The 11056-nt window shown below is 32.4% G+C and overlaps 1 pseudogene; it reads left to right on the top strand.

Moving 5' to 3' along the window:
- The first annotated feature begins 231 nt into the window (after positions 1–231).
- Positions 232–1637, top strand: LOC125397562 (splicing factor 3A subunit 3 pseudogene; annotated as a pseudogene).
- The last annotated feature ends 9419 nt before the right edge of the window (positions 1638–11056 follow it).

Here is an 11056-nt window from a genome sequence, read left to right as displayed (position 1 = left end):
AATTTCACACTTGATTATTGAAAAACATCTTGATATTAATGAGTGTTATAAACATTCCTATAAAAGGCTAGTATGGACAATTCTTTTGGATAATACACAGGTGTGTGATTACTGGATTGTGTGAGAAAAGACAGTGAAGGTTTTGAGAATCAGCGTTTCAGTCTTCCTATGAGACTGTGTCATTTTCTGTTTCCATAAACAGTTACATTGAAGCCCCGTAAATAACAGAAAATGGAGACAATTCTGGAGCAGCAACCACACACTCATGAAGAATAGGAATGGCTCATGAATGCCATAACCAAAGAGGTGCTCGCTAAGAAGCCCACACTCTGAAACCAAATCAACCCCGACCATAGCATTCAGACATGCAGGATAGATAGACGGAGGTCAGTCGGAACCTGGGAGATGATAAAGATGCACTGCAAAGAGAAGACCTCAGTGCTATTTCAGGACCCACTGAGTTTGCGGAATGATATAATAGACTCAAGCAGATAAAGGAATTTCATCAGAAGCACCTTCTGTACATTAACCTGAATGCTTCTGAGAAGTTGGACTATATTACATATCTGTCTTTCTTTGTCCAACTATTTGACATTGCTAAAGAAAGAATGCAAAGTATAAGAGATACGTGGAAACATTGTTGGTATGCCCTCCAGGATTATATCGAGTGAAGCCCCTTTAGGGTCAGTAGGAGCTCTTGGCGAAGATTCAGACTGATTTTGAGAAGAAGGGGATAATGGAAGCTTTCCTGGATGGTCGAAAGAGACAAGTAGTGGCCTGACCCATGCTGGAGCCCATCTTGACCTCTCTGCATTCTCCTCCTAGCAGGAGTTAGTGTCCCGGGTCTGAAGAGGATAAAATCTGTACCGTCTGTTTTAGGCCTGAAATGTGGTTGGGTCCTAGAAGAGAGGCTCAGAGGCTATTCAACACCAATTGAAAGTTCTATGAGACACTCAACATATCTCTGTTTGCCTTAAATCCCAAATCAAAGAGCATGAAGAGACATGCTGAGAGAAACAAAGATACTGTTTTCCTGGAAGCTCGATTTATGAACATGTGGAGATTCTTGGGGGACAGCAGCCGTTCACTTAGGAAAATTTACAGCGCAAGCAAGCCAGGAAAAGAGAAAAGCTAGCAGAGACAGAGGAGCAGATGAGACCGAAAGTGGAGGCAAAGAGAAGGAGATCACTTACAGTCCCCTGGGCTGGGACGACAAACCTCCCCCTACAAGTTGTATAAGCCTCATGGCCTGAATATCAGCTACTGCTGTGAGATTTGTGGAAACTACACCTACCATGGACTGAAGCCTTCCAGCAGCGTTTTGCTGAATAGTGTTATGCTCATGGCATGAAGTGTTTGGGCAGGCACAACAGTGTCCACTTCGCAAATGTAACATAGATTGAAGAAGCTGTCTCTTTGTGGGCCAAGCTAACACTGCAGAAGGCTGTGGAACGCTGGCCCGCCCAACACCGACAAAGAGAATGAGGACTCCAGTGGAAATAATATGAACAAGAAAACAGGACGATCTGAAAAGACAAGGACTGCTCGAGCGGTCGGCTGTGCTCCGTCTTCCCTCAGATCGATCTGCTTTGCTTTCTTCCCCAACCAAATGTTCTAAAAGACCTTTTGCTATGTAGTCTTCAGTCTAGTATGCACCTTGTAGAAACAAGACATGCTGAGAGATTGCAGAATTGTGATGTGTTTTATTTTTCCTTTACATTAAAAAGGATCTGTGGAAAAATAAAAGAAGAGAAAATGCCTCTTTCACATCCTCTATAAAAGTTAATGCAGTAAATAATAAAGATTTGGGAATATTTATAGTATGTTTAGTGGTATCTTTTATATATTTTTATAGTTTTATCATGGATTATTGTCTTGAAAAATAAAAATTGTTCTTTAAAGCGTTTTGATATCCTTATTAAACTGTGCTGCCTCTACATTGTGGTGTTTTGCTCATGAAAGTTACTAGATGATTTTCTAATTTATAGAGTATCAGAGATACGTTCTAGGTAGTATTAGTTTGGATATGATACAATGAATTGTTTATATACAGCAGTTATTATAATGCTTTTGACATAGTTGGTCATTGTTTACTCTAATAAAGTTTTATTTCATGCCATATATAATTTAGTAGTTGTCCTAGGTTCTAAAGAAATAAAATAAAACTATAGAATGAAACCATAAAAGTAAGTCTTCCTAGGTACAAATTGGCTTCAAAGCACAAAACTGTTAAAAGAAAAATAATATTTACAACTTTACAAGTTGACAATCTTGTATATGATTTTGGGAATACACACATAAAATATTAGAATTGCCTTTGCTGCATGAAACACCAAAACATTTATCAAAATAAACATAAATTGATCAATAAATGCTATCAGCTTACAGGAATTTATATTCTTTTTATAAACATATTTGCAACAGATAGCTAGATATACATATCAATATTTGCTTTTAATGAATTTCAGTATAATTGCACCATACATCATTTTTAAGCGTACTCAAATATAACTGGACTGACATGAGAAAATTGGGAAAGTTATACAAAATAAGAACTATATCATAAATTGTTGAAATTCATGTAATGGATTCAGTAAGATGTCAAGCAAAATTACTACATAAAAGTTTGTGTAGAAGATTCCTTTTATTTAGTTGAGAATTTTAAAATTATATATAAACCTCAATTTTCTGAAAGTTTTAGTATTATATATTTTAAATCTAAATATATGACTTGCAACAAAACTTTATGGCACCAGATGTGTGCTATTTCAAGGCCTTTAACTCCTTCTGAATTTTATTTCTATTCTCCTAATTGCTTTAATTGGCTATTTATGGAAATTAATAATGAACTAAAAAAGAAACTTTGAAATTTAGAAAAACAGTACCAAATACTATTGCTGTGTTTTTTAAGAAAATGTATGTCTTATCAAATTTTTTGCCATATACTTTTAACCTTTTTGCATATCTTCTTGCTAATTGTAAACAGAAAAATATCAATAATATACTTAAAATGCATTACTTTATGGATACTTTAGTTATTAGTCATAATTTTATTTACCTAATTTGTAAATATTTTAGGTTTATCATGATAATTTTAGAGAATATTAGCCTGTGGTCACAGAATTGACTTATAAAATAATGAAATATACAACAAAAAATAATTATCATGTCAATATGTATCAATATACAGACAAGGTAATAAGAGTTGTTTGTGTGTGTGTGTGTGTGTGTGTGTGTGTGTGTGTGTGTGTGTGGTATAATGTTTTTACTGTCCTAGAATAGCTCTTCACTTAATTTAGCTTTGGGCAAAATATATTCTCAAGCATGATTGCAATTACATGTTTTTCAGTTTAATATAACCAAAAATGTTCTATTGGTGTATTTTTCTATTCTTCTTTTATGGCATAATATGAGATCTGAGTTTCTGCAGCACAGACTGTATATGGCTGATGCAACATAAAAATTTACTACATATTCTCATGCACAACCAAACTGAATTAATATGGTCTAGAATCTGGGAATCATGGTAAGATGGATAAGTTAGATCCCATTAGAAACTTCCTGTCCAAAGCTTTATAAAACAACCAACTTTATTCAAAATAAAAACATACACACAATAAAAAGTGTAATTAAATTCTTAAGTGGGTAGCCATGTAGAAACACTAAATCCCCAGAGATTTTTCTGTAAAATTTCTAAATTCAGAGAAGAATAGATTTAGCTATAAAACAGACTTTTGTGAATTATTTCCTCAAAATCATCCTTTCAGAATTGTACTTTCTTCTGTTAAAGGAATAATTGTTTTTTCTTGCACCTAAAATTGTGTGACATAATCCAAAAACAAAGATTAAAAGTATTCCTGCAATTCAGTAAGTTGACCTTACCTTTATCAGTTGTATAGTTCATTTATTTTGGCTTACATACAATAATTACTATATTGAATGCTTTTATTCACATGATATATTACACATCTTCCTCAGTAATCATGTAATAATTTATTTTAGGTACAAATATTTTGTAATTAGTGTGTTCTGCTGTTGCAAATGTCCAACTTCATAAATAATTTTTAAAAATGTGATAACTAATTTCATGCAACAACAAATAAACTTAACTTTCTCAACTACTATGATACTAAGCATATTACCAGAGTTCTGATCTTTTTAGTAAATATCTTCATCAATCGACACTACCAACAATAAGAAAGAAAGTCTGCAGATCCAAGTTTCTTTTACCTACAAATGAATCCTTCAATAATAATAGGAATTGCTTTGAATATTTTGTTCATATTATAAATCCAATAATACATGAATAGACTATGTTAGATGAAAAATATGGTATTTAAATTTTAAGATGGATTACAGTTGGAAACCACAAGATATGCAATGGCCTGCTAATCTATACCAAGGATTTTTAAACACTGAGAAGTAAAATAAGGACCAGGAAAAGGGATAAGTTGTGAAATATGCAGTTGGAAGTAATTACGTAAAAATAAAAATATTCAAGAACCACGAATATAGGTAAACCCTAAATAAAACTTTTGAACTTAAAAAAGTATTCTTTCCTAGAACTAACAAAACAATTTCAGCCATGGTAACAGCTTAACTTAGCTCTGTTGACACTTCTGATTTCAGGAATAGCAAATGACAAACACATCATCAAGCTATTGAATTTGGGATCATCAGAGGGATATATTTCCTAGGTAGTTTTTATGCTAACTATGTATATATATATTACTTGCAGTTCCACTCAGGTTGTAGAAGTGGTAAACTTAATCGTTTCAAAAGGAAGATAAATATATATGCATTCAATGTTTGGTACTCAAGTCACCTTAAAATGTTATTTGAAAATTGTATAATCTCCATAACTCATTTTTGCCCAGATTAAAGATAGTTTTAAACATATTTTATCATCTATGATTCCTTACTAAAAGAAATATTCTTAAACCTTTAGCCCTTTCTCTACATCTGTACTTACTTCCCATTTTCTCTTTGCTAAAAGATGTTTTTATTCTTTATTCACATTTTTTGTTAATACATGAATTTTGCTTTTACATTATTTACAGTCCTAAGGGTAAATTTTTTGAAAAGAGGTCGCTAATTAAGCACAAATTTCAGTGTAATTACTTCTTAATAGTAATACATTCCTATCCCAATATTAACTTTATCATCAACTGAGCTGTTTGAACTTATTAAATAAATATATAAAAATATGATGTGATACACAGACTTATAGACAAATACAAGTACATAATATAAGATGCATTTAAGATATACTTTTATTTTTCACTCCAATAAACTCTTCCTTGATTCAGTGCTTTAAAAGTTACATATCCATGGTCATGTTATGTAATTGACTTTGTAAGTTAAAAACTCAACACTTTAGTCATTATATTGTCTCTTTATGAATCAATAGTGAACACCAGCTATTCTGCTCAATGAAGAAGTATTTTAAATAAAGTATAACATGGGCCCTCTATATATAATGGCAAATCACTGCTCCTAGACCTCAGAAATGTTTGGCTGTTTTTGTAATTTTTTTCAAGAATCGAAATATGAACGTCTGTGTGATATTATACAGGTAATTAAAAAGTTGGATCAAAATTGTAGGTAAGGAAAATAAATGGCAACATTATGATAGTATGTCTCAACATAAATACTTGGCTGTTTAGCAATGTTTCCTTAAATCTCATATGTTATTATTATTTATTATCATTATCACCACCATTATGGTATATGAGTGCAATTGTTCCTACCTGTTTGCAATACTTTAAATATTCTAATATAAATGACATCATCTAGAGTAGGCAACTTTGCATTTAAATTACTTAATTAAGAAATTAAAATATATATGGTGAAATCTTTATTATTGCATCATAAATTACTAAAATTCTACTTAATGACTAATTTTCCACAAATAATCAGATAATATTAACAAATAATCTGATTTTCTATAAGCCATGCAATTGCTTGGTACACTGACTGCAAAAATCTTTGAAAGGTGATCTTACTACATATTCCTAACTAGGCTAGAACTAACTTTGTAAAGCAGGTTAACGTCAAAGTTATCATATTTGTGTTCCTGTGTCATGAGTGCTGGAACCAGAGGCATACAGTACCACACTTAGCTAAGACATTCAGGTTTGATGAGCTATGAAAAAATTACAGGTATTTAGTGTAGGAACTGTTAGGGATATGAAAAAGTTGGAGAGGGTCAAATGGGGAATTGATGTTATATACATAAATACATACAAACACACACACACAAATGGTATAAGCATATGTGTGTATATATAACATCCACATCTATCTATATATCTATCTATATATGTATGTATGTATGTAACATATATAGAACACACATATAATATGTGTAGAGTGTAAAATATAAAAGTATTTAGCTGTATACCTGTATAAGTCTTAAAAACACTAAAATTATATTTTATTCTTTCTAACTCATATATTAATGATCACACTTTGAGCACCTGCATAGATTATTATTGAATCAAGGAATATTAGTATTAAATGAGACATCATTAGTTTCAATTAAAAATATCCTTAAAATGAATTAATTTTAATTAGCTTTATAACAAAAAATAGATTGTTATAATTTTCCCCTATGACTGACTATGCACATAACCACCACCCAAATGTATCTGCACCTGTAACTTTGAAACTTTAATAACTCAGAACCGTTCTAATAGGCATACTCCATCCATCTTCACACTGAGTTGAGCTGATTTAATTAGGGTTACTAATCTAGCCCAGTTGCATTCTGTCTATAAGGTCAATGAACACCCATTTGGTTTTAGGAACATAATTGAGATTTTGATCAATTTTCTCACTTATTACAATAATGCTGAGGTAAAATGTCAGCATGATATATCATTCAACCACTGAATGTAGATAAAGAGGCAACAGTGAAATTCTAATAATTCTCTGGACATCCAAATGTGCCTGCAAGCCACTTTAGGAACTCCTGTGACTCTGGAGATTGAAATATGAAAATGATGTACATATAATCTTGGTGATGAGTAATGATTCAGGAAGTTTTCTCCTCAAATATTCCAGCATTTGTATTCTTCTGACAAATAAGTTGAGAACATTTTTTATAAGTCATTATTAACATGGGCATAAAGGTTGTGAGATAAAGATGTGACATAATGGCCATCTTTTGTAGTTTTATTTTCCTTAAGATGTGTCTAGTGATTTTTAAACATTATTCAAAGTTTTGTTCCTCTAACTATGATTTCACAACTGTTTTCTAATGAGATTAAAGAATAATTTATTTTAAACATGAAGTATATCATCAATTGTTTCAACAAATTTCCTTTGTTCTTATGCGGGAAGAAATTTGATATCTCCCTTCAAAGGGCAATATTGGTATAAGAATCTCCAGTTTCTGTGATCTCCTTAAGCATCTGCATTCATTCCTAGAACTATAGAGCATTGACCAGGGCTATTTGTTGTGAGGAGGCTGCTTGTTGATGCCCAGCTGCTCAGACCCAAAATAATAGCACAGAAACCATATTATTTAAGTCACTCCCTGGCCAAATAGCTCTAACTTCTTATTGACGAGCTTTTACATTTTAATTTAAATGATTTTTGTTAATCTGTGTATTGCCATGTGGTTGTGGCTTACTGGCAAGTTTCATCGTCTGTCTCTGGTACGAATACATGGCTTCTCTCTCACTCGGTCTTTCTTTCAGGATTCAGTTTAGTTTTCCTTGCCTACCTAAGATCTGTCCCATCAACAGGCCAAGGCAATTTCTTTATTCACCAATTACATTCACAGCATACAAAGGAGAATCCCACATTACCTCCTTTTTTCTGTTTAAATATAAAGGAGTGTTTTAACTTTAACATAGTAAAATTACATATAACAAGGCAGGTATCAAGCAAGAATTATAGTTACAATATTTATATCTACTTTATCTTTTATCATAACTAAAGAAAACTATAATTGTTATTCTCTATTTTCCTATATTTCTTAATTATACATTACATTTTTAAATGAGCTGCACAAACAATACCTTAATAAAGGGCAGAAATAAATATGCATAGTATAATAAAATTGACATTAATTTTGTATCAATAAAGCAAGATCTATGCCAATGCAAAGTATCTGTTTTTATAATGGTTATTTAAAAAGTTAACAATTCCCTAGTAGTGTGCCACATATTAACTCCAAGAAGAACAAGCATTTATTTTCATCCAGGGCTTCACTATAGGATTACTAATTCCACATGTCTTTGTTTTCATGTTGAAAAGTGAGGCTTCCATAAAGTAATTATTAAGTTCTTTGAGAAGGGTGATCACATAGGAAGACATATTCTAATTGTCATTTTGGTTATTATAATTTAATCCATGTATACTGTATTTTTCAGTAAATCTAGTTTTCATTTTCTTCCTTAATACTTGTACCAACACCCAATTTTCTGTGTTCTTTTCATTTTAAGCAGAATGCCTCTTAAGAGTCCTCAGTATGTCACATCGCTGTAAGGTCATATATTGTGTTGTGGGTAGATTCTTCATGGATAAATCTCCATAGATAAATCTTTGACAAAATAGATTGCACATCATTCTTGTACTATGGCAAGATCAAATAATCTAAACAACTATTGTAAATTAGAACTTTTACCTTATGCAGTATCATCTTTCTTACCCATTTTTCAATTTATACTTACCTAGTTTCATTTCCAAATCTATTCCAACTTCTCAATACCAAAAAAATTTTTAAAGTACACTTTCCAAATATAAACTACTTCAAAATAATAGATTATTTATGTTTATATTTGTCTAGAACACACATGTAATCAAAATATTAAAGAGAATTTATTGTTGCAGACTCATAACCCTTTTAGAAATTTGGAAGTAACACTTTACTATCTATAGTATTTCCAAACCTTAAAGAAAATTTATTTTCCAATTTCTTATAAAGAGTTAGCACTAAAATCCTCTCACATTATACCACATCAAATCATATATAGTATTATTATCCTTTGATAAAATAATTTAAAAGATAATGATGGAATGCCTAGCACAACTTCGCACAAGCAAATAATGTTTTCCAGACTGTCTGCTGTTGCTATACCTAAGGGAAAATTTCAATTTTGTCAGTTAACAGAAATGAATTCTTTTTTAAATAATGTAATTCTTAGTAGAAGTAGGATCATTTGGTCTAGGATTATAGACACTTCTTTCCATTATGTATCTACCAAGGTTATACTTTGGATTGTCAGAGAAATCATGGTCAGATAAAACTTCAAAGAAATGTTCACCCCTCTGCTTCATGAAATGTTTGATTGTTTGTTCTCTGCTAGATACTTCATCCCCAATGCTTTGCTTTATTTCGGGACAGAAAAATGGGGCCACGTTTTTGTATATGAAAGTAACCAAAATCATTTTCTTTTTATGAGATAATTGTCTCAGGTATTTTTTTTTCAGGTATGAGAATCAGATTAGTGGAGGAAGAGGTATCCAGGTTTAGAGATGTTAGTACAACAATCTGATTATGTGGCAAAGCCTTTGTAACTGTTTTGAAGAAGATGCTTGAGTGAGTTCGATGGAGTGCACTAACGACACTATTAAACTAAAAGGATAACTTTACACGCAATTCTGGTAAGGTCCGGCATTATTAAAAGGCCAACTCTAATGGCAGTAGTGTAAGAGACACAGATGAACCCCAATGAGAATGAAGACTATGCAAGAACTTTACAGAAATCTGTATTGTTCATGTCATGCTTCTAAAATTTCTGATTTTCCAAACACACAAGAAAAAAATCTGGTAATATTAGTGTTGATGAGGTCTGGCGGCAGTGGCACATGCCTTTAATGCCTGTACTCAGGAAGCAGAGGCAGGAGGATCTCTGCGAGTTCTGGGCTAGTCTGTACTACAAGTGCAAGTTTCAGGACAGGCTCAAAAGATACAGATAAACTCTTTCCTGAAAGATCAAAAGTTGATATATAGATGATAGATAGATAGTTGGATAGATAGATAGATAAATAGATAGATAGATAGATAGATAGATAGATAGATAGATAGATAGATAGATAGATAGATAGATAACAAACAAGCAAAAAAGATTAGGGTTGATCAGAAGAAACCAAGATTTTACATTTTATTTTTCCCATATTCATAGGTGATAGTCCTGATTGTTATCTCTGGTGTCTTCATTTCATACAATCTCACACATACACATCACACACACACCCAACCCCTCCACATCTAGTCTTGAGATATGGAAGTAAAATTTAAAGAATATCTAACAGAGATGTCTGAGAGCAACCAACTAAAGTGACATTCCCTGTTAGAACTATCTCGAGTTATTTCAATATACACTTTCATTTTTTCTTTTTTAATTTAAATTTATTTATTTATTACAAATTTCCACCTCCTCCCCACCTCCCATTTCCCTCCTACTCCACCTCCCCCTCCATTTCCAGTCCTAAGAGCAGTCAGGGTTCCCTGCCCCGTACTTTTGTATGTTGACTTGAACAGATTCTCAGGTTTGCAGTAGCAATGTGTATAGTACAGTTTATGATAGTTGTAGATATTGAGGTTATCCTTGTGGCAACACGTTTATAGATTTGAAGAATATAAATGTTATAGGACTACAGAAGCTTCTATCACTGAGATTTCAAAGAAAACTTTTAAGGTCAGATAGTTTTTAATGGTTCCAGAGTCCATAAATGAAATCATCGATGGTGTAAAGCATAGAGACTGTGGAAATAAAATTGAACCATGACTGGAAATGAAAGGAAGTTAGATGGAATCAAAAGTGTGAAATCTTTCTCCTGAAGAAGTATAGGTAGCTTACAAAGTGAGACTGAGGAATTACTCACAGGGTTGCATGTTCTGTATGATCTTACAGTGATCTTTTATTCTTGTTTTATGAATATTTTTGTTTTGCTGGCATGTGTGTCTGTGTGACAGTGTCAGATATTGGAGTTACAGATAGTTGTTAGCACCATGTGGGTGCAGGGAATTGAACCCAGGTCCTCTGTAAGAACAGTCAAAGTTCTGAACCATTGATCCATCTCCAACCCCCTGACAGTGATC

The sequence above is a fragment of the Myodes glareolus genome, chromosome 15 (assembly GCF_982192425.1).
Source record: "Myodes glareolus chromosome 15, mMyoGla1.1, whole genome shotgun sequence".
Lineage (NCBI taxonomy): Eukaryota > Metazoa > Chordata > Mammalia > Rodentia > Cricetidae > Myodes > Myodes glareolus.
Note: the sequence above shows the minus strand (reverse complement) of the source record. Positions and strands in the feature narration are given on the sequence as shown.